Source organism: Penaeus chinensis, chromosome 14 (genome assembly GCF_019202785.1).
Source record: "Penaeus chinensis breed Huanghai No. 1 chromosome 14, ASM1920278v2, whole genome shotgun sequence".
Lineage (NCBI taxonomy): Eukaryota > Metazoa > Arthropoda > Malacostraca > Decapoda > Penaeidae > Penaeus > Penaeus chinensis.
This window is the reverse complement of record NC_061832.1, coordinates 302,501-311,933: the sequence shown is the minus strand read 5'-3', so window position 1 is coordinate 311,933 and position 9,433 is coordinate 302,501. Positions and strand designations below refer to the sequence as shown.

The 9,433-nt window shown below is 41.5% G+C and overlaps 1 protein-coding gene across 1 annotated transcript in view; it reads left to right on the top strand.

Moving 5' to 3' along the window:
* Positions 1-912: 912 nt before the first annotated feature.
* LOC125032029 (piezo-type mechanosensitive ion channel component-like) overlaps positions 913-9,433 on the top strand; it is a 164,267-nt gene continuing 155,746 nt past the window's right edge. The window contains 1 exon segment of the mRNA XM_047622990.1: positions 913-1,709. The gene's annotated coding sequence lies outside the window, so the exon portion shown is untranslated.

Here is a 9,433-nt window from a genome sequence, read left to right as displayed (position 1 = left end):
ATAAACAAGCATTGTTAGAAACGTATATTAGCACTGCGCATTGGCACAAAGGAAAAGAAAAGAAAAGGTCTATGTGAAGAAACACATTCACATATAAACACACATGTGTATGCAATAATGTTCACTAAGGTGTTTCTATGAGATGTCTTTATGAAAAAGTTATAGGAATAATATTAAAAAGAGAATTAGAAAGCAACCCTTCAGAATATGTATGCATGTATGTGGGTATGTACATATAAATACACCCAATCACACAAAAAATATAATGCACACACACACACACACACACACACACACACACACACACACACACACACACACACACACACACATATATACTCACACACAATGTATTCAATTAGATATCTATTTATCTATTTATCTATTTATACACATCTGCATATGAAGATGCACGCAAACACATAAGAATATAGAGTTTATATGCAGATACACAAGTATAGATATATTGCTTCATACTACTCAAACAAGATGAGGCAGCTTGAGTCATATCATCTCTTAGATAAAGCGACTGAGGAGCATGCCACATATTTCTCGATATCCTTACATATAATCTATTTGCAAAAAAAAAAAAAAAAGGAATGCTTCAAGATATAGAACTGAGGGGCATCATGCATCTGGCAACACCGGCAATAGGGACTACGGACAATCGGTGAGAATTGTTTATATTAAATACAATATAAACTATCTCGTGAATGCCAAAAACAATACAGATACAATATCAACAACCTACATGAACCACATATACAAAAATAACAGACCGTAGATACCAGAGCAGGAAGGACAACTGTGTATATGATAAAGTTTCCGGTAGAGGGTGCGCGCGAGTCTGCCAGCCGTACGACGCGCCCCTTTCGGTCAGTGTAAACCCGATTCTGTCTCCATCTCGAGCAGTTGCGACATTCCTGCGGGCGGGACGGAGTGCAACTGCTTCTTATAGACCGCCACTACCTCTTCTTCTTTCGTGATAGCATTCATGCAACAGCGGAATAGCTGCTAGCACGATCACTCTAGTTGTGATCTGCACTGATGGACCAAGACGTGTTTAGAACTTGTTGTTTGCTTCGGTTTTCTGTGTTCTTGTCAAGTTCTCTCGTCGCCGAAGAGAGACCCAAGTGGTTTTCGAACGAGTGATTATTACGATGTGACGAGATTGACAATCTGCAATACTCATTGATAAGCGACGATCTGCATTGAGACGTTTGAGAACTTTAATGAAATAACACAAGAACTGTCAGATTTCAGTGCCATCCGTTTCGAATAAAGACCATTTCAAGACCGACAACAAGTGGGACTCGAGTCAGTGAACTCTCACTGAACATTTTCAAAAAAATCTTTGTAATTTTAAGGCACTTTTTTGGAACTTTTGATAACTTTTCGTGGAAACCCCAGCATTTTGGAGACTGGTAACCACACCTTTTATTAGTAACTGTGAATAAGATTTATTAGTAGATGATAAATATGTAATATTAGTGCTTCGCTACGTACATACGATCCCGCATCATTAGGATTGCAATTATCAGTTACATAGTGATATAATAAACTTAATCATCTGACCAAATGAAAATCATGACTCGTCCAGAAACAAGAAAATAGAAATAGACTTCAGACTTCACCATTCCTTCCTGAAGCTGTGAGTGAATAGGTCGTGAGGGAAACGCTCGAGGCGACTAGCCAGGCTCTGGTGTCATGTAAGTAAATAAAAATATTTTGTGTGTATGTGTTTTCATTAAAGTTAGAATCTTTTATGCCGGTCGCAAAACCAGCTCTATTAAACTCTTGACGACGACGCGCCACTTATTGGCTCAGTGTATTACCTAAGGTTTAAACATCAAATAATCATATTATTATCATATACTAAATGCCCGACAGCTCAGAAATATCAGAGGAAAAGGTTGATTCTTGATGACAGCATGTAAGTACCTGATATATTTGATATATACACATTACATGTAAGATTACATGTGCATATATTATATGTATATTTTATGTAAATGTATGCATATATATACACATATGTGTTATCCATATCCATATATGTATATGTATATGAATAAATATATATATATATATATATATATATATATATACATATAATATACACACGCATACCTATTGGCCTTACTTATATATACTGATACATTTATATTTCATTACCTATCCATCTATCTATCTGTATATATGGAAGTAGTCTTAGTGACGCCAATTCCCGCGCCAATCCGTGAGTGTCAGACCTGTTTACCCAGATCCTGGTGTGTACAGTACAATTCCCGCTCATGTCCCCAGGGTTGGAAATCGGCCACACACACCACTGCAGGCGCGTTGCTTTCCCAAACCTGTGCATTTAATCTCTGTTTTCTTTTTTTTTTTGCTTAGAAAGAGTCAGAGTCGCTGGACTTATTATTGCTTTCACTAGACGAGAAAGATTATCATAGAAAAATAGCTTCTTGCAGGATATGTATTCATGTTGATGCATAAGTACATACATATTCACATCCCCCCCCCCCCCCGCACATACACACTATCACTCATTATCTATGAGGAAAGAGGAAAAAAGGAAAGAAAGAAGGATGGGGTGAGTAAGAGGGTGAGGGGGAAGAAGAGGAAGAAGAGGATAGGGAGATAGATGGGGAAAAGGAGAGAGGGGAAGAGGGAGAGGGAGAGCTAGAGGGAGAGGGGGAGGGAGGGAGAGAGGGGAAGAGGGAGAGGGAGAGGGAGAGGTAGAGGTAGAGGGAGAGGGAGAGGAAGAGGTAGAGGTAGAGGTAGAGGGAGAGGGAGAGGGAGAGGGAGAGGGAGAGGGAGAGGGGGAGGGAGAGGGAGGGAGAGGGAAGGGAGGAGAGAGAGAAATATTGATAGAAAGAAAGGGAAAGAAATGGCTAAAGGGTGAGAAGAGAGAAACGGAGAGTGAAGGGAGTGAGGCGAAAGAGAAAAGGGGGGAGAAAATGAATGAGAAACAGGAAAAAGAAGGATGAAGAGGAGAGAGAGAAGGAGAAAGAGGAGAGAGATGAAAAAGAGGAGAGAAGGAGCGAGGGAAGGAAGAGGAAAAGAGGAAGCGAGAGGAGGAAGGGGAAAAAGAGGAAGTGCAAGAGAAGAGAGAGAGAGAGAGAGAGAGAGAGAGAGAGAGAGAGAGAGAGAGAGAGAGAGAGAGAGAGAGAGAGAGAGAGAGAGAGAGAGGCTCATTATATCCTTAACCTCGGCTTCTTCTGTGGTACGATTGGCCAGTAGACAACACCAATAAACACTCTGCAGCGTCTACTTTTGGCGTCGAAAGTGGACAAAGTGGGTGGTACACAGACCGGACTGTAAATTGACTCGGAGAGTTTTAAAGATTAATGGAATGTAAATTGTTGAGACTAATACCCTGTGTGAATTAAACTATATTGTAAACACTATGTGATATATATTTCTCTCGAGTTTACATTAAGATCAGTCAAAGGCAATTATGTGTATACCATATATATTTGTATACGCTAACATCTTCACTTAATTTCTTTATCTGCACGTCCCTATACCTGCTTTTAAACCTGTCCGTTTCTTTCCTTTTTTTATTCATGTATTGAAAGATTGAGCGATTGAAAGAAATGAAAGAAGAGGAAGAGAAGGAAAGAGGAAGAGAAGGAAAGAGGAAGAGAAGGAAAGAGGGAAAGAAGGAAAGAGGAAGAGAAGGAAAGAGGAAGAGAAGGAAAGAGGAAGAGAAGGAAAGAGGGAGAGAAGGAAAGAGGGAGAGAAGGAAAGAGGAAGAGAAGGAAAGAGGAAGAGAAGGAAAGAGGAAGAGAAGGAAAGAGGAAGAGAAGGAAAGAGGAAGAGAAGGAAAGAGGGAGAGAAGGAAAGAGGAAGAGAAGGAAAGAGGAAGAGAAGGAAAGAGGAAGAGAAGGAAAGAGGAAGAGAAGGAAAGAAGAAGAGAAGGAAAGAGGAAGAGAAGGAAAGAGGAAGAGAAGGAAAGAGGAAGAGAAGGAAAGAGGAAGAGAAGGAAAGAGGAAAAGCAGGAAAGAGGAAGAGAAGGAAAGAGGCAGAGAAGGAAAGAGGAAGAGAAGGAAATAGGAAGAGAAGGAAATAGGAAGAGAAGGAAAGAAGAAGAGAAGGAGGGAAGAGAGAGAGAGAGAGAGAAAGAGAGAGAGAGAGAGAGAGAGAGAGAGAGAGAGGGAGAGAGAGAGAGAGAGAAGGAGAGAGAGAGAGAGAGAGAGAGAGAAGAGGAAGAGAGTGAGAAAGTGGTAAGAAAGAGAAAGAGAAAGAGACAGGGAAAACATTGCAGATGGCTAGCTCCCAATCTCATGAAATGTCTATCAGTACTACCGTATGTTCATCTAGATCGTAGAGAACTTGTAAACCTTTCGTGATATATACACATGTACTTAAAAAAAACAAAAGACAAAAAAAAATCGCATATTGATGTGACATCGTCTAAAAAAAAAAAGGAAAATTCAAAAAGGGGAAAAAAAGGAAACGAATACACATATATATCATTATATGTGTCTGTCTATCTATCTTTCTATTTCTCTATCTCTATCTATCTGTTGGAGGCAATTAGAAATAAAAAGTCTTCATATTTTCCCGCTGAGATCTGCTTCATTTGCTTCTGAACGAGTATATGAACAATGCGAAGAACACACGAAATGAGAGAAACAAGTAATGACAATGATGATAGTGATAATAATGACAATTATAATAAAAATGATAATAATAGTAACAATTATAACAATAATAGAAACAATAATAACAAAAGAAATAATAGTAATGATAATAACAATAATGATGGCAATGATGATGATAATAATGATAATGGTTATCATAAAAATGATAATGATAACAATAGCAATGATAATGCTTCTGCTACTAGTACTAATACTAATAGTAATGATATTCATAATAATGACAGCCATGATAATAATGATTAAGATATTTAGTAACAGTGATAACATTAACATCACCAGTAATAACACTAAACATCCACTCCCCCCCTCAAAAAAAAAAAAAAACTCCCCCCCCCCACAAACCACAACGAACGAACCAACCATAGCGAACTCCCGACAGCGAACACCCTCTTAGCGAAGAGCGTGGGTCGAGAGCGAGGTCGTTATCACCACATGCACCGCCCTCCCTCGCGAACACCTTGGCCTTTAAATGCGTGAATATTGAGTGTGTGGGGGAAGGTGTCAGGAAGAGGGAGTTGGGGCTGTGGGGAGAAGAGGAAGGGGAAAGGGGAGGCAGGAGGAAGAATGGGAGAGAGGTAGTGGGGGAGGGCATGGGGAAGGAAGGGGAGAAGAGGGAGTAAGGGGAAAGGGGAGGGAGGAGGTACAGGAGGAATGGGTGAAAGAGAGAGAGAGAGAGAGAGAGAGAGAGAGAGAGAGAGAGAGAGAGATAAAGAGATAGATAGATAGGTAGATAGAGAGAGAGTGAGTGAGTGAGTGAGTGAGTGAGAGAGAGAGAGAGAGAGAGAGAGAGAGAGAGAGAGAGAGAGAGAGAGAAAGAGAAAGAGAAAGAGAAAGAGATAGATAGATAGATAGATAGATAGATACATACATACATATATACATACATACATACATAAATACATATATAGATAGATAGATAGATATAGAAAGGTGGCGGGGGTTGGGGAAAGGATGAGGTAGTGTTAGGAAGAAAGGGAGAAGGAAGGGTAGAATTGTAGGAATGAGGGCGGGAGGGAGGAGGAAGCGTGAGAGGAAAAAGGGATGATAAAAAGAAGAGCGAAAGAAGAGAAGGGAAAGACAAGGGGAGAAGGGAGCCGGTGGAGTATTGGGAGAAGGAAAAGAAGGTAGGAAGTAAAGGAGGAGAGCGAAAGGAAAGGAAGGAAGAGAAGGGGGTGAAGGAGTGGAGAGTTCCTTGGAAGGAGAAGTTAGGAAGAAGGAAAGGGGGACGCGTTAAATATATGTGAAAGGGGAGAGGTCAGAGAAAAAGGAAGAGGAAGGGAAAGTTAGCAGGAAGAGGAAGATGAAACAGAGGGAATTGAAGGGAAGAGTTTGAGGCCAGAGGAGAGGTAGATGGTAAGGTGGGGGGGGGGAGGGAGGGGTAAGGAGGACGGGGAGATGGAGAGTGGAAGTAGGAAGAGGGAAGGGGAGGGGTGGGAGAGGAGGAAGGGGAGGCGTATGGGGGAGAAGTAGGAGGAAAGAGGAGTAAGGGAGGGGGGAGGGGGGAAGGGGGAAGGGGGGAGAGGGGAAACTGGCCACGCCCTGCTCGTGGTTGCTTTAATTAGGTGCAGGTATAAGGAAGATGAGGCAGGTAAAAAAAAAGATAATAGGAGACATACGAAGAAGAAAAAAAGACGAATAAAAATATATATAAGATTACTGAGTAATGCTTGTTGTACAGGAACCACTTTGCTTATATCATTATTCAGATGTCTGTATTTTGTCTGCTTTTTATTTCCCCGTTTTTCTCTTTCATATTCATTACTCCGTTTATTTCCATACTTCCAATACACGCAAGAAATGCTGATAATGAGGGCGATGGTAATGCTGATAATAACGATGACAGAGGTCGTAACAGTAGCATGTGTAACGGTGATAACAATAACAAAAGCAGGAGTAGTCATTTTAGCAGTAATAGTGGTAATAGTATTATCGCTACCAGTAACAACTAAATAAACGATAATAAGCTTACTGTTTTGATTACCATCATCACCCATCCACAGATTTACGCTATCACAATTCAGCATTTCGAATTTTTATTTTATTTTTTTTTTCAAATACAAAAATCACACACACAAAATAAATGATCCATCACAAAAGCCATCTTTTGTCATCGATGACGTCACCACCTCCTGCCTCGGAACAAATACGGGAGGCGGACAGGCAGACGCGCAGTCGGATTGGCTTACGAAAACGCCCGTGCACTCGTCCTCGCCGCGGTCCCACTTACGCCCACACGCACGAAAGGGTGTTGGTTTCTAGAAGGGGAGGGAGAGGGGGAGGGGGAACAGAGGGGGAAGCGTGAGGATGAGGGGGGAGGGGGAGGATGAGGGTGAGGATGAGGGGGAAGGGGAGGGAGAGGGGGGAGGGTGAGGATAAGGATGAGGGGGAAGGGGAGGGAGAGGGGGGAGGGGAAAGAGAGGGGGAAGGGTGAGGATGGGGGGGGAGGGAGAGGGGGAAGAGAGAGGGAAAGGGGGAAGAGAGAGGGAGAGAGGGGTAGGAAGGGGATGGGTGGGGAAAGGGGAAGAGAGATGGAGAGGGGAAAGGGAGGGGATGGAGGGATAGGGGGAGAGGGTGAGGGTGAGGTTGTTAGTTTCGGGAAAAGGAGTGAGAGGGAGAAGGGGAAGGGAATGGGAGGAAGATAAAAATAAAGGGAGAGATTAAAAGGAAGATAAAAAGCGAGAGAGAGAGAGAGAGAGAGAGAGAGAGAGAGAGAGAGAGAGAGAGAGAGAGAGAGAGAGAGAGAGAGAGAGAGAGAGAGAGATAACCATACAAACTGAGATAGTCTTGTCCATTAGCCAGACCTGATGTTAGCCCTACTTGACAGGTTCAAATCCACCAATGTTTTTCTGAAAGCCCTTTACCTGTATACTATGAAACCATCTGAGATATGGTAGACCTTCAATACTCATAACTCAGTGACAGTAATTACGCTTTCAGAGTGTACACTTTCCTCATTCCCCGTTGCTTCTCTGTTGTAAAATCATTAGGACATAAAAAAAGGAAATTAGATTCTACACAAAGGGGAGGGTGAGGGAGGGGAGAGGATAGGGGTGGGAGAGGGGAGGATAGGATAGGGAGTGCGGAGGAAGGGATAGGGAGAGGGAGATGGTGAGTAAGAGGGAGAGAGACAGAGGTAGGGAGAGGGAAAGGGAGGGAGGGAGGGATGGAGGGAGGGAGGGAGGGAGGGGGGGGAGGGGGAGGGAAAGGGAGATGGAGAGGGAGAGGGAGTGGAAGGTAAAGGGAGAGGGAGAGGGAAAGGGAGAGGAGAGGGAAAGGGAGAGGGAGAGGGAGAAAGAGCGGGAGGATAGGGAGAGAGATACAAAAAGAAATAAGGATAGGGATGGTAATAAGATAAAGAGGGAAATGAAGAAAGAGCGAAGGTATGAAAAATGGAAATATACGGAGGGAGAATGAAGGAGTGGAAGAGAGGAGACGGATAGAGAATGAGAATGAAAAAAGAAGAAATAAAGAAATAGAGATAAAGGCAGAAGGGGGACGAAGAGAAGGGGAAGGACAAGGAAGAAGACAAAATGAAGTGACGAAGAAAGAAAATTAAACAAATAGAACAAAATGAATAAGAAGACGAAGAAGAAAACATAATATGAAAATAAACAAGAGAAGGGACAGAAAGAAAGAGAAGAAGATCAAGCATGCCAAGGGCCTCCAGTTAGCAGTGTCACTAAGCTTGTGAAAACCCGAAGCATTCATGGCGCTGACGTTAAAACAACCCCGACGACACGAAAGGGGTTAGAGCAGATGCACTTGTCACCCGAAATTAACTCGATTTTACCACTTCTGACATATTTTTCTTGGCGTTTTTAGCGTCGAATGTCCTTTTCTAAAAGTGGTTTATTGTTAGAGGACTGAAATCTGTTCGTTTATTTGGCGGATAAGTGAACAACATAGACAAGCTAGCGTTCGCGTAACGTGATAACCATAGGCGGGCATGCGCGAATGACGTCATGAACCAAACGGGCTGAATCCGCCTGGGTCGTTGCATGAACGCATTCCTGGCGCTGCGAAAACGATGCTCACGTATTCTATATACGTATATAGTTACATATATGTATATATATGTGTATATATACACATATGTGCATCTTTCTATCTATCTAAATCTATCTATATGTATGTATATATGTTTGATGTATATATGTATATATATAATATATATATATATATATATGTATATATATATATATATATATATATATATATATATATATATATGCGCGCGCGCGTGTGTGTGTGTGTGTGTGTGTGTGTGTGTGTGTGTGTGTGTGTGTGTGTGTGTGTGTGTACATATGTACATACATTTATGTATATAGATAGATAGATAGATAGATATAGACATAGATATAGATATAGATATGTGTGTGTATGTGTGTGTGTGTATGCATGTATGTATGTATTTATGTATGTATGTATGTATGTATGTATGTGTGTGTGTATGTATGTATGTATGTATGTATGTATGTATGTATGTATGTTTGTATGTATGTATGTATGTGCGCGTGTACGTATGTATGTATGTATGTGTATGTATGTACATGTGTGTGTGTGTGCGTGTGGGTGTGTAGAAGGAGAAAGAGAGGAGGAGGAAGAGTGAAAGAGATTATGTAAGTAATATACTTTATTCCATCATAAGCTCTTGTGACTTCAGTATGGCTGTATGTTTTATTTCAAAAGTCACAGAAAGACTTTCAAGCTCTTTTTTTCGCTTTTATATATCATGTTATTTCAACCGAAAGTTAAAAAAAATA